The 15,078-nt window shown below is 44.1% G+C and overlaps 1 long non-coding RNA gene across 1 annotated transcript in view; it reads left to right on the top strand.

The window, feature by feature from the left end:
- Nucleotides 1–3,716: 3,716 nt before the first annotated feature.
- The window catches only part of LOC126248140 (uncharacterized), a 28,800-nt gene continuing 17,438 nt past the window's right edge, over nucleotides 3,717–15,078 (top strand). Inside the window, exon 1 of the long non-coding RNA XR_007545424.1 lies at nucleotides 3,717–4,059. This is a non-coding gene — a long non-coding RNA (uncharacterized LOC126248140). The remainder of the gene's footprint in view (nucleotides 4,060–15,078) is intronic.

Genomic DNA, 15,078 nt, shown 5'->3' on the forward strand with positions numbered 1-15,078 from the left:
GACCAACCTCAGCTAACAATTGCGCTCTAGCCGTTACCAAATGATTTATGTGCTCCGCTTTGCTTTGAGTTGTGTTTGCTGGTTGTTTCCTTTCCTTATTTTGAAATGCGTGCTGAGAACAATCTTGTTCTGTCACAGGGTTCGAATGTAACTCTCACAACACCAGATGGAATCAGCGATCCACATGTCTATTATTGCATCGGTTCTGCCATCCCAGGAGCAAAGAACACGGACGTAGGCTGCCAGCCCTGTGAGAGGGAGGCGTGACTTATCCCCCCCCCACTCCCCCTCACCCCAGAGTCAAAACTCCTCGTTTGTTTTTCGTTCGCGGCTGACTGCCAGAAAAGTGTCCGCTACAACATTAGTGCCAGTACAAGAAATAATAAAGCGTGTATAAATTATTCGAACCTGTCATCTGGATTTTGCGATGCAAATTTAATCAAATTACCAACATTTAAAACTAAAAGCATCGTACTCACCAAAAGCAGCAACTCCGTGGCTTTGGGAAGACAGCTTCAAAACAATTAGTGGGAACGATATTGTAAATCGATCATTCCCTCCTTCTTGTTGGCAAATAAATCTGTCATCTCAAATTGAAATGTCAATTTTACACGCGAATGGCTTTTCACAGGATAACATCCCTAAGGCACTCAGTCATTCTTCTTTCATGGTGTTTCGTAGGGACGTTTTAATTCTCTTGGGTATTGAAACGCACCGCTCAGCTTCTGGTGTCGAGATAGGCGTCGCGATTAGCAGTTTCAAAAGTTTAACAGTTTCGTCGAATCACGAAGTTCATCCTCTAGAATCAGCGTAAGAAACGGGACTGCGTCAGCAACTGCTCTCAACTCAGGCCTAGCATAGAAGACTTGAAGCTCACCCTTTAACTTTCTTTTTTCAAAAAACGTATATGTGTCTTTAATTTCAAGGTATTTGTTTGGAAAATCTGTGATCTGTCAAACTGATTTACGTCAAATAAATTGGCTGCAATGAGGTGTCCAGAGAACTGAAAACGTAATTTTATTTCAGAGAGGACGTCATCGCACGCTTCTAAAGTAACTCTTTTTTTATTCCCATCAAGAATCCGTGGCTTCTTGGCAAGCATACTTTCGTCATTTTCGAAATTAATCTCGTTAGGGGTGGAGTCAATGTCATCTCTGATGTCTTGCATTTCCGCTTCTGTTCTGGTTGTCTTGCGTTGCTGTTGTCGATTCGGTTACCTTCTTCTGCAGCTGATTAAAAAGTATGTCAGTATGAGCGAGGCCTACGAGAAAGACAGGCCGCGGCGCGTACGTCACAAAGGTAGTCCTGCGCTCGCTCAAATCAGCAGACAGACTACGTTACTACACCTGTTAACTCGCAACTAGGCGTGCCCTATAAACGAAATCTGAATCTTGTACTGGAATCCGCTGTTATGGAATCTTACTGTTATTAGTCCTATAATGATGGGAAGTCCATGGGCCTACTTATAATTTGTTATGGCTGTACTGGCGTACAAGAAAATCAAATCATGCTAAAATGATTATCAGTTGCATAAGGCACCACTTCCAGCATGTAATGAGTACTGTGAAGCAGAAGAGACTGAATGCTTTAAACAAGCCGTTATACCATTTTTATCGAGTATTGATCTTAAATTAAATTTTGCTGTAGTACTGTTAATCAGTAAGACTTCACGACAGCAGATTTTTAGTACTTACACTCCCAGCTGCGAGTTAACAGGTTTAGAAACGCATTTTGTGTGCTGAGCTGAGCGAGAGAGCGAGTTCAGGACTGCCTTCGTGACGTACGCGCCGCGGCCTGTCTTTCTCGTGGGCCTCGGTATGAGGCACTTATAGAAAAATGATGGCCAGAAAATTAATTCGTTATCTTGCAGTCTTTGTTTGTATGAACCAGCTTTTTCATTAGTAGAAGATAATTTTATGCTATCACTTCGTTTCAGTGATTTCCGCAACTGTAATAAGATTTTTCCCTGTTTTCAAAAACATCTTTTACTACTCGCGAATGGTAATCCCATCTCGTCACACACTCGGGGCAAGCTTTTCTGAATAATGCTTGGCAACACTTTTGACCCCTGTGGTGAGTTAGAAATGAAAGAAGAACTACCTGAAAGGTGTGCAAAAAGGATGCGGGCTTTGCGATTAACTGACGTTGCCGTAGACATAACGTTGAACTGATACGCATAACAATGGATGTAGTTTGCATTTTGATATTTGTCTTTAATTAATTTCTGAACCCCATTCGACTTGCCTCCGATAACGTTTGCACCATCGAGCTGTTAGTTTTGCTCGATCATCGCCGATTAATGGTTCAGTTTCTTTGAGAATACTCTTAGCTATAGCATGAGTATTCTGACTTTCTGGATTAACAAAGTTCCAAAATCTTTTAACAGGTTTTCCCTCAACAACATAACGCAAAACAATAAACAATTGAAATTCGCAAGACACATCTGTGCTTTCATTCTCCATTATTGCAACATAATCGGCACGTTTTATTTCTCTACGAACTTCATCATGGTACACTTCCAACGTACATTGCAGTAGTTAGTTCTGAACTGTCCTAGAAATGTCTTTGAACACTAACGCTTGAATGAGATGAATATGAAGATCTTCATACAGTTCCGCGCTGAACTGAATTAGCTCGCGAAAAACTCCCTTATTCTGAGAGGCTCAGATTCATCGTGGCCCCTGAGAGTCAGTTCCAAAACACCACAGAACCGAATGGAGTTTACAGTTAAATTCAGTATATATCTATTCTTTTCTACACATTTGTTGTGGCTGTCAGTTGCTTGTCTATATTGCGTTTTCTAATTTCTGCTAAATGTTGGTTTTGCCTAGAAATGAAAGACTAAGCACATTATTCATGTGTCGCTTTGACATTTCATGTAGTTTCATTTTAGACCATATATGCCCAATATCAATTATTCCGGTCTTACACCGATGAACATCTCCCCCAAATAACACACAAGGAAAACAAAAAACAGCATTGCTTTCTTCACAACCACAAATCCATTACTTCTTTTGGTAAATTTCTGGATTTAACTTACGGCACCGATTTTTTGTTTGCTGCTGCAGATTAAGATTCGGGAGTTCTGTCACTAAATGGTGTTTTTTAATAACTCATTTACTTTGTTCATGTTTCCTATTTTCACAGTCAATTGAATTTTACCTTGCGGATAACACTTTGCAGAGAGATATATACGGTCAATTACCTGACCTCACAATAACAACAACGTGTTTGTACAGAACAGTCTCACACGAACGTAACACGTATAAACAGAAATACTACACCTTACTTGGAAAACAGATGCTCAACAGGTGGCGAATACGTTAGTTTTTTTGTTCTGTAGCAATGGCCCTGCTGTTGTGAAATATAGCAATATTGAAATAATGCCTCTTAGTTTCAAAATTTAAGGGCAAAATTATATTCAAATCACATACAGATATTTATACCGATATTTAAGTGTATTATTTCTGCATTCGATTTACTTAAGCAGTACTTAGCGATTAGGAATGCATTAGCATTAACTTGCAGAAAGATTGTAAACCTGGATTACAAGAAATCTGCGCCCCGATGTATTCTAACATGATCGCTAGTTGGCAGATCGTGCTTCTATAGGTCCTAGAGGGAGTGTCGCTGATTGGCTGAGAGCCGAGGACGCCATGTTTTTACCGAACTGCCGATGACTTGGTACGAGTATAAATAGATACTGTGTGTGATTCTGTATTATTGGTTCTTTTCAACGCTTCGAACGCAAATTGAAGGACTTTTACATGTTATCTGTCGGTTCTATTTACGTAAATTACCTTACAGTCTGTGTTGGTCGGATCTATGACGATACTTTTAGAACTTCACAGCAATTTTAGAGGCAAAATTCTTATTTAAAGTGATTTACTGAGTGTCACTGATAATATTAATTACAAAATCATCAAGGACAGTCAAGAGGAATGCCTGGTTGCTCCGCTGTTGGGTGCAAAAACCGAAGTGAAGATGGATATATGATGCTCGTTCTTCCAAGAAATGCAGAAAGACGTAAACAGTGGGCAGTGAAAGTCAACCGAGAAGGTGGGAATCGTAAAGACGACTTATGGAAACCAACAAATTATTCCTTTCTGTGTGAAGTAAATAATTTTCTCCTGTGATATGCCGTTAGTAAGGCTGAAGTATTAACATTTTGTTCTGTTGTAAGTACAAGGAACTCTTGCAGTCATGGGATGTCCCTATGTTACATGTGTTTTACTCACTAGTTGTCACTGTTAGAAAGCTCGTTTGGTTTCTTTGTGCATCGGACAATCAGTTTCTTTCTATATGCTTATAATGCCTACAAAACAAAATTAAAAAAAAATTACAGAATAACATTTTTACTGATACATTCCGTCAATGAAAGACAAACTAAATGAACACCACAGTATCAATAATGTGGCCTTGTAGAACGGGTGAGCCCCTGCTCTAGTGGTAACTGACTCGACTTCAAAACTTGCCGGCAAGGTAGCTCATCGTGTTCGGTCAGAGAGCTGTTTGGCCTCTGTAATAAAAGAACTGAGTAGAAGGATTAGCAAATGACCTTTAACGGAAGTCATGTGACGTCCGCAATGACCAGACCCAACGATCAACAATGGAAAAAAAAATCGTGAGTTCGAATCCTGCGCCACCTAGGTTTTTTTAACGTTATTTTCTAGACTTTTAATGGTTCTTGAGTGACAATTCAAGCTAGACGATGTGTTTTAACATGTATACGGAACACTAAGTCTACATACTTCCAACTGGCGACTCGCACTTGGCTCTGTAGTCTTGGCTATTTACATTCCTGTAAATTATAATTATCATGTGGATATTCAGTTACCTATTTTGAATTACTTTCTGCTGTTTCAGTAGAGTACCTAAGAATTGATAGTTTTCCGATTTTCTGTGGCACAGAGTTCCTCTAAAAGTGTATACAGATTGATGTGTTCTGCCAGCATAAGAAAATGTTATAAGATCGACACACACTTAAAATGCATTATGTGGGGACAGAAAGAGACAAGAGTTTACTAATTTCAGTGATGAATATCTTCACGAAGAAATCAGAAATAGCACCATGTAATCTGAGATACATTAAATGAAACTTCTTATTAATCAGTTGCCAATGTTTTCAATGTTTATATAGCGTCATAAAATATAGCTGTTGAAATTTGGCAGACATACACACTGCTTCACCATACTTCCATTTGCTCACAAATTTATTAGGCCTATATAAACAAAGACGAATGGTATTTGTTTTAATCATGTACTGAGCATTATGCTAGATCTGCCTTGGTCTCATGCGTCAAACACATGCCTTATTTTACTCGTGAAGTGAATACCTTTCAATTGCACGTTCCGCACACAATATGGTAAAAACATGGCGGCCATGGGCTTATTGGCCACTCTCTCTCTATATAGGCTCTCCACTATAGGTCCTGCACTTCATTGCTCTCTGGTGGAGGGAACTTAAAGCTCTGAGTCAGACTAGCTGTCGCTCCACCTAAGCCATAAGAAGCTTGTAGGAACCAACAGCCATTCGAGGGTTGGATCCCCTCAGTTCCTAATCGAGGACTCACACAACCTGGGCTACACTCGGGTGTATCATTGACTTCGAAGAGCCCCAAACATTCCTGTCATATTTTCGCCCGCCGTCCGGTCCTCGCCGAAGCTGCCGCCCGGAGCTCGCAGCCGATTGGTCGCCGCCCCCCGGTGCTTGCCGCTGCTGCCGCCGTCACCTGGTCGCCGTCTCTTGGTGCTCGCTGCTGCTGTTGTTGCTGCTGCCGCCATCTCCCGGTGCTCGCCGCCGTCCAGTGCTCGTTGCTGCCCCCCGTTTTAGTTCCTTATGTACTTCAGCGACTCCTGTCACCCATGGGCACTCCCTGCGATCTTGGACACCACCACTACCACCATCATCTACACCTCCCCTTCACCTGCCTCCACTGTAACATTATGGAGTGCTTTCTCTGGGATTAACCCGTCTCATCCACCTCCCCTACTCATGGTCTCCTCCTCTTCTATCTCCTCCTCATCAATTTATCCCCACCTGTATGTCACCCCTGCTCCTGCCCCCCTCCCACTCCTGTCGCCCACCGAGATGACTTCCCCCCCTTCCCAACCTCCCCCCTGTAACTACCCCTGCTTCCCCCACCCGATTAATTGCCCACCGCGCCACAGTCGCCACCACAGACCGCCCTACCCTTTTACCTGGTGCCACTGCCTCACAGGAGGGCCCTGCCTCCCATCACCTCTCCATCCATCCAGTCCCTCATCCCTCCTCCCAGGCCACACCTGCCAAAAAATCTTCCAAACGCCCCAGCGGGGACCTCTCCTCCAAAAAACCACTGTGTGCCCCACTTCCCTCTGACCCTGCCATGGATACCACCCCACCTCCCTCCTCCCCAGCCCTCTCCATGTATACCTTTGTCCTAGCCAACCCTGATCCAAAATTCCTCGATGTCGACACCTACACATCCCCAGTGGTGCCTATCACCCAACTTATCCCTTGCAGGGACTCTGTTCTCATCTAGTCCCCCTGTCACTCTTTCCATACTGATCTCCTCTGGCGCCTTCCTCACATCACCTTTGGCCCCAATGCGTCCCTCACCCCTTTCCTTGCATCCTCCTCTCATCTTCAGCCCCAAGCGCCTCGTGGTCCACCGACCCTCACCAACGTGATCACAAAACTCAGCCCTGTGGTCACAGAGGCTGAGGTGTTGGCAGATCTGAACGCCCAACCCGCCCTGGAAATCTGCTCGGCCCGCCGTATTTACAGCTCCTCTGGCCCTACCTTCCTCATCCGTATATTTACAGAGTCCACCTCCTCCATCGACCACCTCCTCACACAGGGAGCCATGATTTTCAACCGCCGCCTCCCTGTTGACCCGCCCCGTTCCCCTCCTCAATCCTACCGCTGCCAGCACTGTCTCCTGTACAATGACCAACTCACCCAAAACTGCAAGAACCCCCCCACCTGCCCCCATTGTAAAGCCTCCCACTTCTTTAAACAGTGTCCCAACCTTACCTTTCCCCCTTCCTGCAACACCTGCAACGAACCTCACCCCACCTATTCCTCCAAATGCAAAACCAAACCCCCCTCCCACCAACCCTGAGCTCACTGTCCCTGTTTTCCCCATCAACCCACCCATCCAACCCAACCATTTCCTCTGCCCTACCCCTACAGCAGAAGACATCATCTGGTTCCTCACCACCGTCCTGCAGAACATCCACCCCTTCCAGCACCCCCACACACTCCAGCAGGTTTCCCTCACCACCCGCTCTGTTTTCCACTTAAACACCTACGCCACCTTTTCCCACAACCAGGCCCACTTTACCTTCACCCACCTCGACACCCTCGTTTAAGCCCCTCTCTCCTTATCCTGCTTCCTTTCCACCTCTGACCTCCTGGCGCATCTCCAGTATCGTCTCCTCTACCTCAACATTCGCTCCCTCCCAGCCAACAAATACCTCTTCATGCATACCCTATCCCAGCACCAGGTTCACTCCTCCATCCTTAATGAAACTTTCCTCCAACCCCACCATGTTGTCCACACCTCCCCTATCTCCTTCACTGCACTGACAATCCCCTTCCCCTTGCCTGAGGTGGGGTCGCTATAGGCCACCTCAAGCATCTCCCTGTCCGTCCACAACCCCTCCTCAATGACCCAACTGAACACCTTCTCCTCAGCATATTTTTTCCCTCCCTCACTATCACCTGTGCCACTATCTGTATCCGCCCCGCAGCTCCTCTCCCCTTCGACTTCATTTCCCATGTTGACCATACCTTCTCCACCTATGTGATTACAACTGATCTCAACATCCACAGCCGTGACCCTGCCACCCTTCAGCGGTGGCAGCAGTTCCTTGCCACCCTCCATGGTGACCTTGCTCCTCTCCCACAGCACACCCGTCCTGAAAGTAACTAAACCCCCGATGTTATCCTCGCTTCCCCCAACCTCCTTGGTCGCATTGCTGCAGACTTCCTTGATCCCGTTGGTAGTGACCATCTCCCTGTCCTTCTCACCATCTCTGCCCGTCGCGCCCCTGTAGCCACACGCCCAGCTGCCCCTCCAATGTCTGTCCATGACAACCGCCGTACCGACTGGGATGCCTACTGGGAATCCATTGCCTTACAGGTCGAAAGCCACCCCCTCACCTTTCATCATCCTGCTGACATCACCCATGCCTCTTCCTTCCTTCAGAAGACCATCACTGACGCTGTGGAGGTTCATGTCCCTACCAAACTCATCCACCCTCACCACCCTACGCTTCCTCTACAGGCCGTCCTTCTGCGTGAGTCCCGCAGGCTCTACCGCTCCTTTCTCCGCACGCGTGACCAGGATACACTCATCCGCCACCAGCAATTACAGCAACACATCCAGAACCTCCTTACATCAAAGAAACGCCGGGACTGGCGCCAGACATGCACACACCTCAACTCCACCCTCCCTGTCAACTCCTCCAAGTACTGGTCAGCCTTCCATCACCTTATTGGTAGCCATCCCACCCCACATTACCCCATCCTCCATGACGATCCACCCTTTCCTGACAATCCCCATTTTGATTACTCCCTTTCCCCACCGTCCTTGACTGCACTGACACCTCTGCCCCACCGCTTGCCCCTAGCTTCCAGTACTTGGAACGGTTACCCCCCTCAGACATCAACACTCCCATCACTGGACATGACATCACACTCGTCCTCTGCACCAAAAACAACACCGCCCCTGGTCATGATGGTGTCACCTACCACCACCTCAAGGAATCCCCCACATCGTTCCTGGCTGTCCTTGCTACCCTGTATAACGTCCTCCTCTCCACTGGATTTTACCCCGACCTGTGGAAGACTTACCGTGTCCTGCTGTTCCCTAAACCCAACAAACCCCCCCTGATACCTCTTCCTATCGTCCCATCTGCCTGACCTCTGTGTTCAGTAAGGTCTTCGAGACCACCCTCTCTCACTGTATTCACCGCCACCTTAACCAGCACCACCTCCTTCCCCTTACCCAATGTGGCTTCTGGCCTTCCTTCTCCGCCGCCGACCAGCTCCTTAACCTTACCAATCTTCTTTCCCTTCAACTTAACTCCCGTCGCTCAACTATCTTTGTTTCCCTTGACCTCCAGAACGCCTATGACTGTGTCAGGCATCCCGGGCTCCTCTTAAAACTCCAGATCTATGCTCTCCCCATCAACTTTGTCCGTCTCATTGCTTCCTTCCTCTCCCATCGTCCCTCCTATGTGACTATCCACAATTCCAACTCCCATATTTTCTATCCATCTGCCGGTGTGCCCCAAGGCTCCGTCCTTTCCCCTCTCCTCTATCTCCTCTACACTGCTGATATGTCCAAACCTCCCCTGCCTGTTCATTTCCTCCAGTTTGCTGATGACACCGCCTTCCTAGCCCATTATTCTACCCTTCAACGGTCCCAACATACCCTCCAAACCCACCTTGACCAATTCACCAGTTGGTGGTTCCTCCATATCAACCACTCGAAGACCCAGGCGATCATCATAGGCCACACCACCCGCTCCTTCCATCTCCATGATTTCTGCCTCACCATTTATGGCTGTCCTATCCACCATACTCCTACCCTCAAATACCTTGGCCTCACCCTCGAGCGCCACCTCACCTGGACTCCCCATCTCCTTACCATCCAACATGAAGCTCACAACGGACTCTGCTTCCTGAAACTCCTGTCTGGCCGGACATGGGTTGGCATCCTTCCACCATCTTCACACCTACAAATCCTTGATCCGCCCCATCCTCTGTTATGTCAACGTAGCTTGGATTTCCGCCCCTCCCAGGTTCTATAAATCCCTCCAAATCCTCAAACGCCATGCGATCCGCCTCGCCTCGCCTTCCGCATCTGCCTTCAGTCCCCCACGTGCATCCTCTACGACCCTATCCCCTTCCCCCACCTTCTCGTTTTCCTTGAACACATCCGCACACTGTATATTGTCCGCCGCATTGATCCCCCTCACCCCCTGGTGTCACCCTTCCTCTCCGCCCCCCCGTTGCCGCGCCTTTACCGTTGTGTCCCACCCTCTTTCCATCTCCACACCCTCCACCAGTGCAACTTCCACCATCTACCCCTCCCAGATGATGAGCTTCGCCTTGACATCTACCCTTCCTACCAACTCTAACCCCCATCTTCCTCCTGCCTCCTCCTCAGGGCTCCCTCTCCTCCCCCCTTCTCCTGAGTGGCTTTCCCCTCCTACTCCCCCTCCCTCCCTTGTGCTCCCCTTCAGTGTCTCTGCACTCCCTCCTGCCTCGTCTTCCCTCTTCATCTCCTGCCCTACCAGTCTCCTGCCTCTTGGTGTACCCGCTGACGCCCTCACTCTTTTCATCCCGCCGCCTCCCTTGGTGCACCTTGCTCTCCCCTCCTTTCCATCCTCTCTGGCCTCTCCCTTGGCAGGTCCCACCTGGCAGTTTTATTGTTCATCATGTGTGCTCCAGGAGGGTTTAAAGTGTGTTGTTCTGGAGTGTTTTTAATACTGTGGCCGACTTTTAACCTGTGCGTGTGCCTTCAGTGTCTTCTTTGTGTTTTAAGAATCACCAACTGTGTTTTTCAACTTTATGTCGACTTTTTTAATTATCCCCCATTGAACATCTCCATGTCAGTGTATTTTTACCTGCATTATCTCCCCTTACTCTGTTTTATGTCCCCCTTTTTTAGCGCCTTGTATATAACATTTTATTTTTGTATTAGCTGTCATGTAACTCAGCTGAAGAGCGGCAGATTGTGCCGCTGACAGCCCTCCCCTGCCCATGTGGGGCAGGTGAATGAAATCACAATAAAGAGGGGAAAAAAAGAGAAAAATAAAAACAACAGCCGAGCCCTTCACACAGCACTTATGAGGGTACACGGTGCCAGTCTGCAATTGGCTACAAGCTTCAGGAAAACCACGAGAGCACGCGTGGCGAAACGCGCCTCTTCAAATCCGAAAATTCATACTCTGAAACAATGTTTTATGCACAGTTCACATAGATTTCTCTTCTTTCTTTTTTTATACAAATGGCGCCACAGAACAGTGGCACTACCTCAGAAGCCATCCCTGGTCTCTAGGAAATTTATTATATTCGAACTCAGAATATATTCAAGTATTTTGTAACAAACTGATGTCAAGGATATTGGTCTGTAATTCTGTGGGTCCATTCTTTCACCCTTCTTATGTACAGGAGTTACCTGTACTTTTTTCCAGTCACTTGGGACTCTGCACTGGGCACCATCCTTGCAACAATCGCAGCTCATGCTCTGCCTCTAGTGACCTCTCTGTCGAAAGGACAATAAACCCTAATATTCCTTCCATCCTTTCTGCTAGATACCCCATCATATCCATCAGTGATTTAGTTATTGACTTAATCTCCCCCTTGTCAGTATCATGGAGGTGTATTTCAGGCAGCAGACTTGCAAAACCATTTTCTAAGAGAATTATATAAGTCCCTGCAGAAACTAAGTTTTTATTTAGTTCACCTACTATATTCAGAAAGTGATTGTAATATACTGTACATATATCTGACTTATCAGTAACAAAAACGTTTTTTCTATGTACTGACTTTATATCTTCCACCTTTTGCTGTTGGCCAGACACTTCCTTCACAACTGACCAAAAAGTTTTAATTTTTTTCTCAGGATTAACTATTATACTCTCTTGCTACATGCTTTTCGCCCCCCCTCCTTTTTTTTTAAGTACGTATGTAGACATAGAGAAAGAGTATGTGAACCTGTAGTTTAGTTATGGTGAATGCATATATGTAGTGACAGTGACAGTGTAGGCATTGGAAGATAAAATGGAAGTCCACATGATGGGACTGAAATTAAAGAGAGGATTGATGATAAAAATGAGGAGTCATGAACACTGAAAAAATACTATTTAGAAGACATAGTGGTATCAAACAAGGCAAGAGGTCTATATGAACAAACAAATAGCTGGCTGAATAAAGGATGAATAATAAAAAGGTTTTGCCACAATGGATGATATTAAGAAAATGTTGGTGAAGTAAGAAAAATCATGACCTAATGGAGACTGCTTTGATGAACAACATGTCAATTGCTAGGCACAGCTGAGGACACAAAGCGAGGGACACGAAGATACAAAATAGAACAGATAAAGATGAAGGAAGGAAGAGTATAGTTTGATGCCTCACCACAGAGAAGGTCCTTAAAGATGGAAATCAAACTTTAATGGATGAAAATAAGAAGACAAATTAACCAAACCATGGAATGGATCATCCACACATTCCTCAAATGATTTAGGGAAACCACAGAATACATCAATTTTTGTGGCCAACCAAGGATTTGATCTCTGCTCCTTGAAAATGCAAATGTGGTGTTTTATCCCAGTGTGTTATCTCGCTTATGGAGATAACAGGCAAAGGTGATAGTTAACCAACCATATAACAAAAATCTATAAAAAAGTACTATGTTCATGGCAAGAAAGAGAGGATGGTCCATACACACCCTCAGGAGGCACAAATCTCAGTACAGCCCACAGATATACATACAATCAATAAAGACAGTGTTTATAGCTCTCAGAAGCCCAGATTGTTTATTCAGAACACAAAAGGAAATAGTTAAAGTTGGAGAGATGACCAGGTCATTCGGGGGCTATATTAAAGGGGCCCACTTTGTCTGAAGAGGAAAGGAGGCAAAATAAAAAGCACGGAACCTTTGAGTTTAATGTCCCATTGAAACAGCAAAATAAAAATGTTGGAATGGTGTCAGAGATAGTAGAAAAGAAGCCATACACTCTCTAACACCATTTCCTTCACATTTACTTTCTTTCCTCTCTAGTCATGTCATCTACACGAGAAGCAGCATACACGATTGCTGTTCTGCTCTCATAGACCCATGGCAACAAAATTATGGCTGTATGTACGAAATGTCATGTGGGCTGTGTTCTGGTACAGAATGAAGCCATTTTTGAGGCTTAGCCTCAGTAGAAGCCTGTATAAAGAGAAATATGCCCTGAGATTCATAGATTCATATAAAGACATCCACTTATTACACTGAAATGGACACCGCATATAGAAACCACTGCTGACTAACAAACTGTAGCTTTCCCACATACTATTATTCGCTGGATTTACTCTTTAGCAGTTTCTTCTTAGTATGACGATTCCATGGATACGTTTCACATTTGATGATTATGTTTAGCCGATGATATTCCTGCTTTGGACAGTATGTTTTACCGAGACCATTGCTTTACTGATAGTGCAATGATCAACATGAACAAATACATCAGGAAATCTCAAAAACACCACTTAAGAAAAATGAATAATGTTAATATGTCAGCATGCTATAATATTAAAGTTATTCACTGAGAAGTGTGTGTGACCTTCAGTGTTGTGCAATGAAACAGAAAACATGCCAAATAATCATTAATTATAGATTTTATTGATGCATCTAGTTGGGGATAGAGATGTCAGTACCTTCCTGGTCACAATAAACGTCCAGAAACTGGTTATAACAGTGACTGTATTTCACCTGTAATCCTAAGATTTTTGTCAACATTTCCTATTTAAGGAACAGGAGATAGTTAGTCTCAGTTAAGAATGCTCTTCACTGAAGGAAGTTTGGACTCAAGTGCCATGGGGCTCCGTCATTTGTCCATTTTTGTTCATCATTCCAATTAATATTTACATTACCAAGGAGGAGCTAATTCAGTGGTGTATTATGTAGATGACACAACACTGTTTAACATGTACCACAACACAATAGAATTGCGTCAGCCAAGACAAGAAAAACTAGAACTATCAACGAATCGTTTTTCTTCAAATGAGCTCCTTTGTAATCCTGATGAAACATGTGAACTGATTGTGCAGTTAACTAAAGCTGTAGAAAGTAAGTCAGTAAAATTGTTAGGCTTTCACACTGATTCCAAATTAAGCTAGGAGGAACATATTAGCCATGTATGCAAGAGAATAGTGAAAGTGTGCTATTTCATGTAGAAACTGACAGATGCAGTCACTAATGATTATCTCAAGATGGAATATTTTGGTCTGTTTCAGTCACACATTTCCTGCCTGACATCTCTTTATCAAACTCAAGATACTGACTTTTTTAAACCTACAAATCTATACCACTGCTTTATGTCAAAAGCAACTTAATTTAGTTCAACATCAGAGAGAATATACACCTTCACAACACTACAGAGACTGACAAAGACTGCAGACTCACACAAAATAACATGCTTAAAACTTTTCAGTAAACTTATAGCATTGACTTGGTCCTTGCTCTGTAATATTTTCAATGTTATGATTTATGACACATTACTGAAATACCCATTTTACAAGACAGCAGAGCTATTTGAAATAAACATCAAAACCAGGTTTCACGGTGTTTCTAAAAGATGTGGAATTAAATTGTAAGAACTTATCTGTAAAACCTGTTATAATTTATATTAATATCTAAACCTATTCTGCTGTAAGTGGTCAATGGTGCACAAAGACTTGAACTAAATTGAACTGTAGAGTATATACTGGTTACTGGCTTGTTATTGCAACAAAACATGAAAACTGCACTACAGTATTTCTTTTTTGATAAGCATATACTTATTACAAGTCTACTGAAAATTATTTCAGTTGTTTAAAATGACTGGGCAAAAAATAATATTTGGTTATTCATTGTACTATTTGTCACATAACAATCAAGCGTATAACCAATGATTTAAAGGCTCTCAGTTGGTATAATCATACAAGGTTTCATCTCATTCTTTCCCAGAAAAAGAAATGACAAAAACCAACATCAAATGTTAGGCTCATAATATCTCTCTGACTTACTTTTTCCTCAATAAGTGAAGTCAGTTCCCCACTAATGCCAGTTCTATTAAAGAAAGGAATATTGCTTAAAGTATACTGCATAACCTAATATGCACAGTGAAACAGAGACTTCATTCATTACAGAAGGATAAGTAATTATGGTTTTTACTGCAGCTCCCAGAGAATTCAAAAGTTACGCAGTCAGAAAATTTCGTTTAGTCACACTGTATTACTGGAGTTTAACCTCCTTAATTGATTCAAAACATTATAATGTCTTCACAGGAACCATCTCACAAGTTAGAAAAAATTGAACAAGTCTGGACACG

The sequence above is a fragment of the Schistocerca nitens genome, chromosome 3 (genome assembly GCF_023898315.1).
Source record: "Schistocerca nitens isolate TAMUIC-IGC-003100 chromosome 3, iqSchNite1.1, whole genome shotgun sequence".
Lineage (NCBI taxonomy): Eukaryota > Metazoa > Arthropoda > Insecta > Orthoptera > Acrididae > Schistocerca > Schistocerca nitens.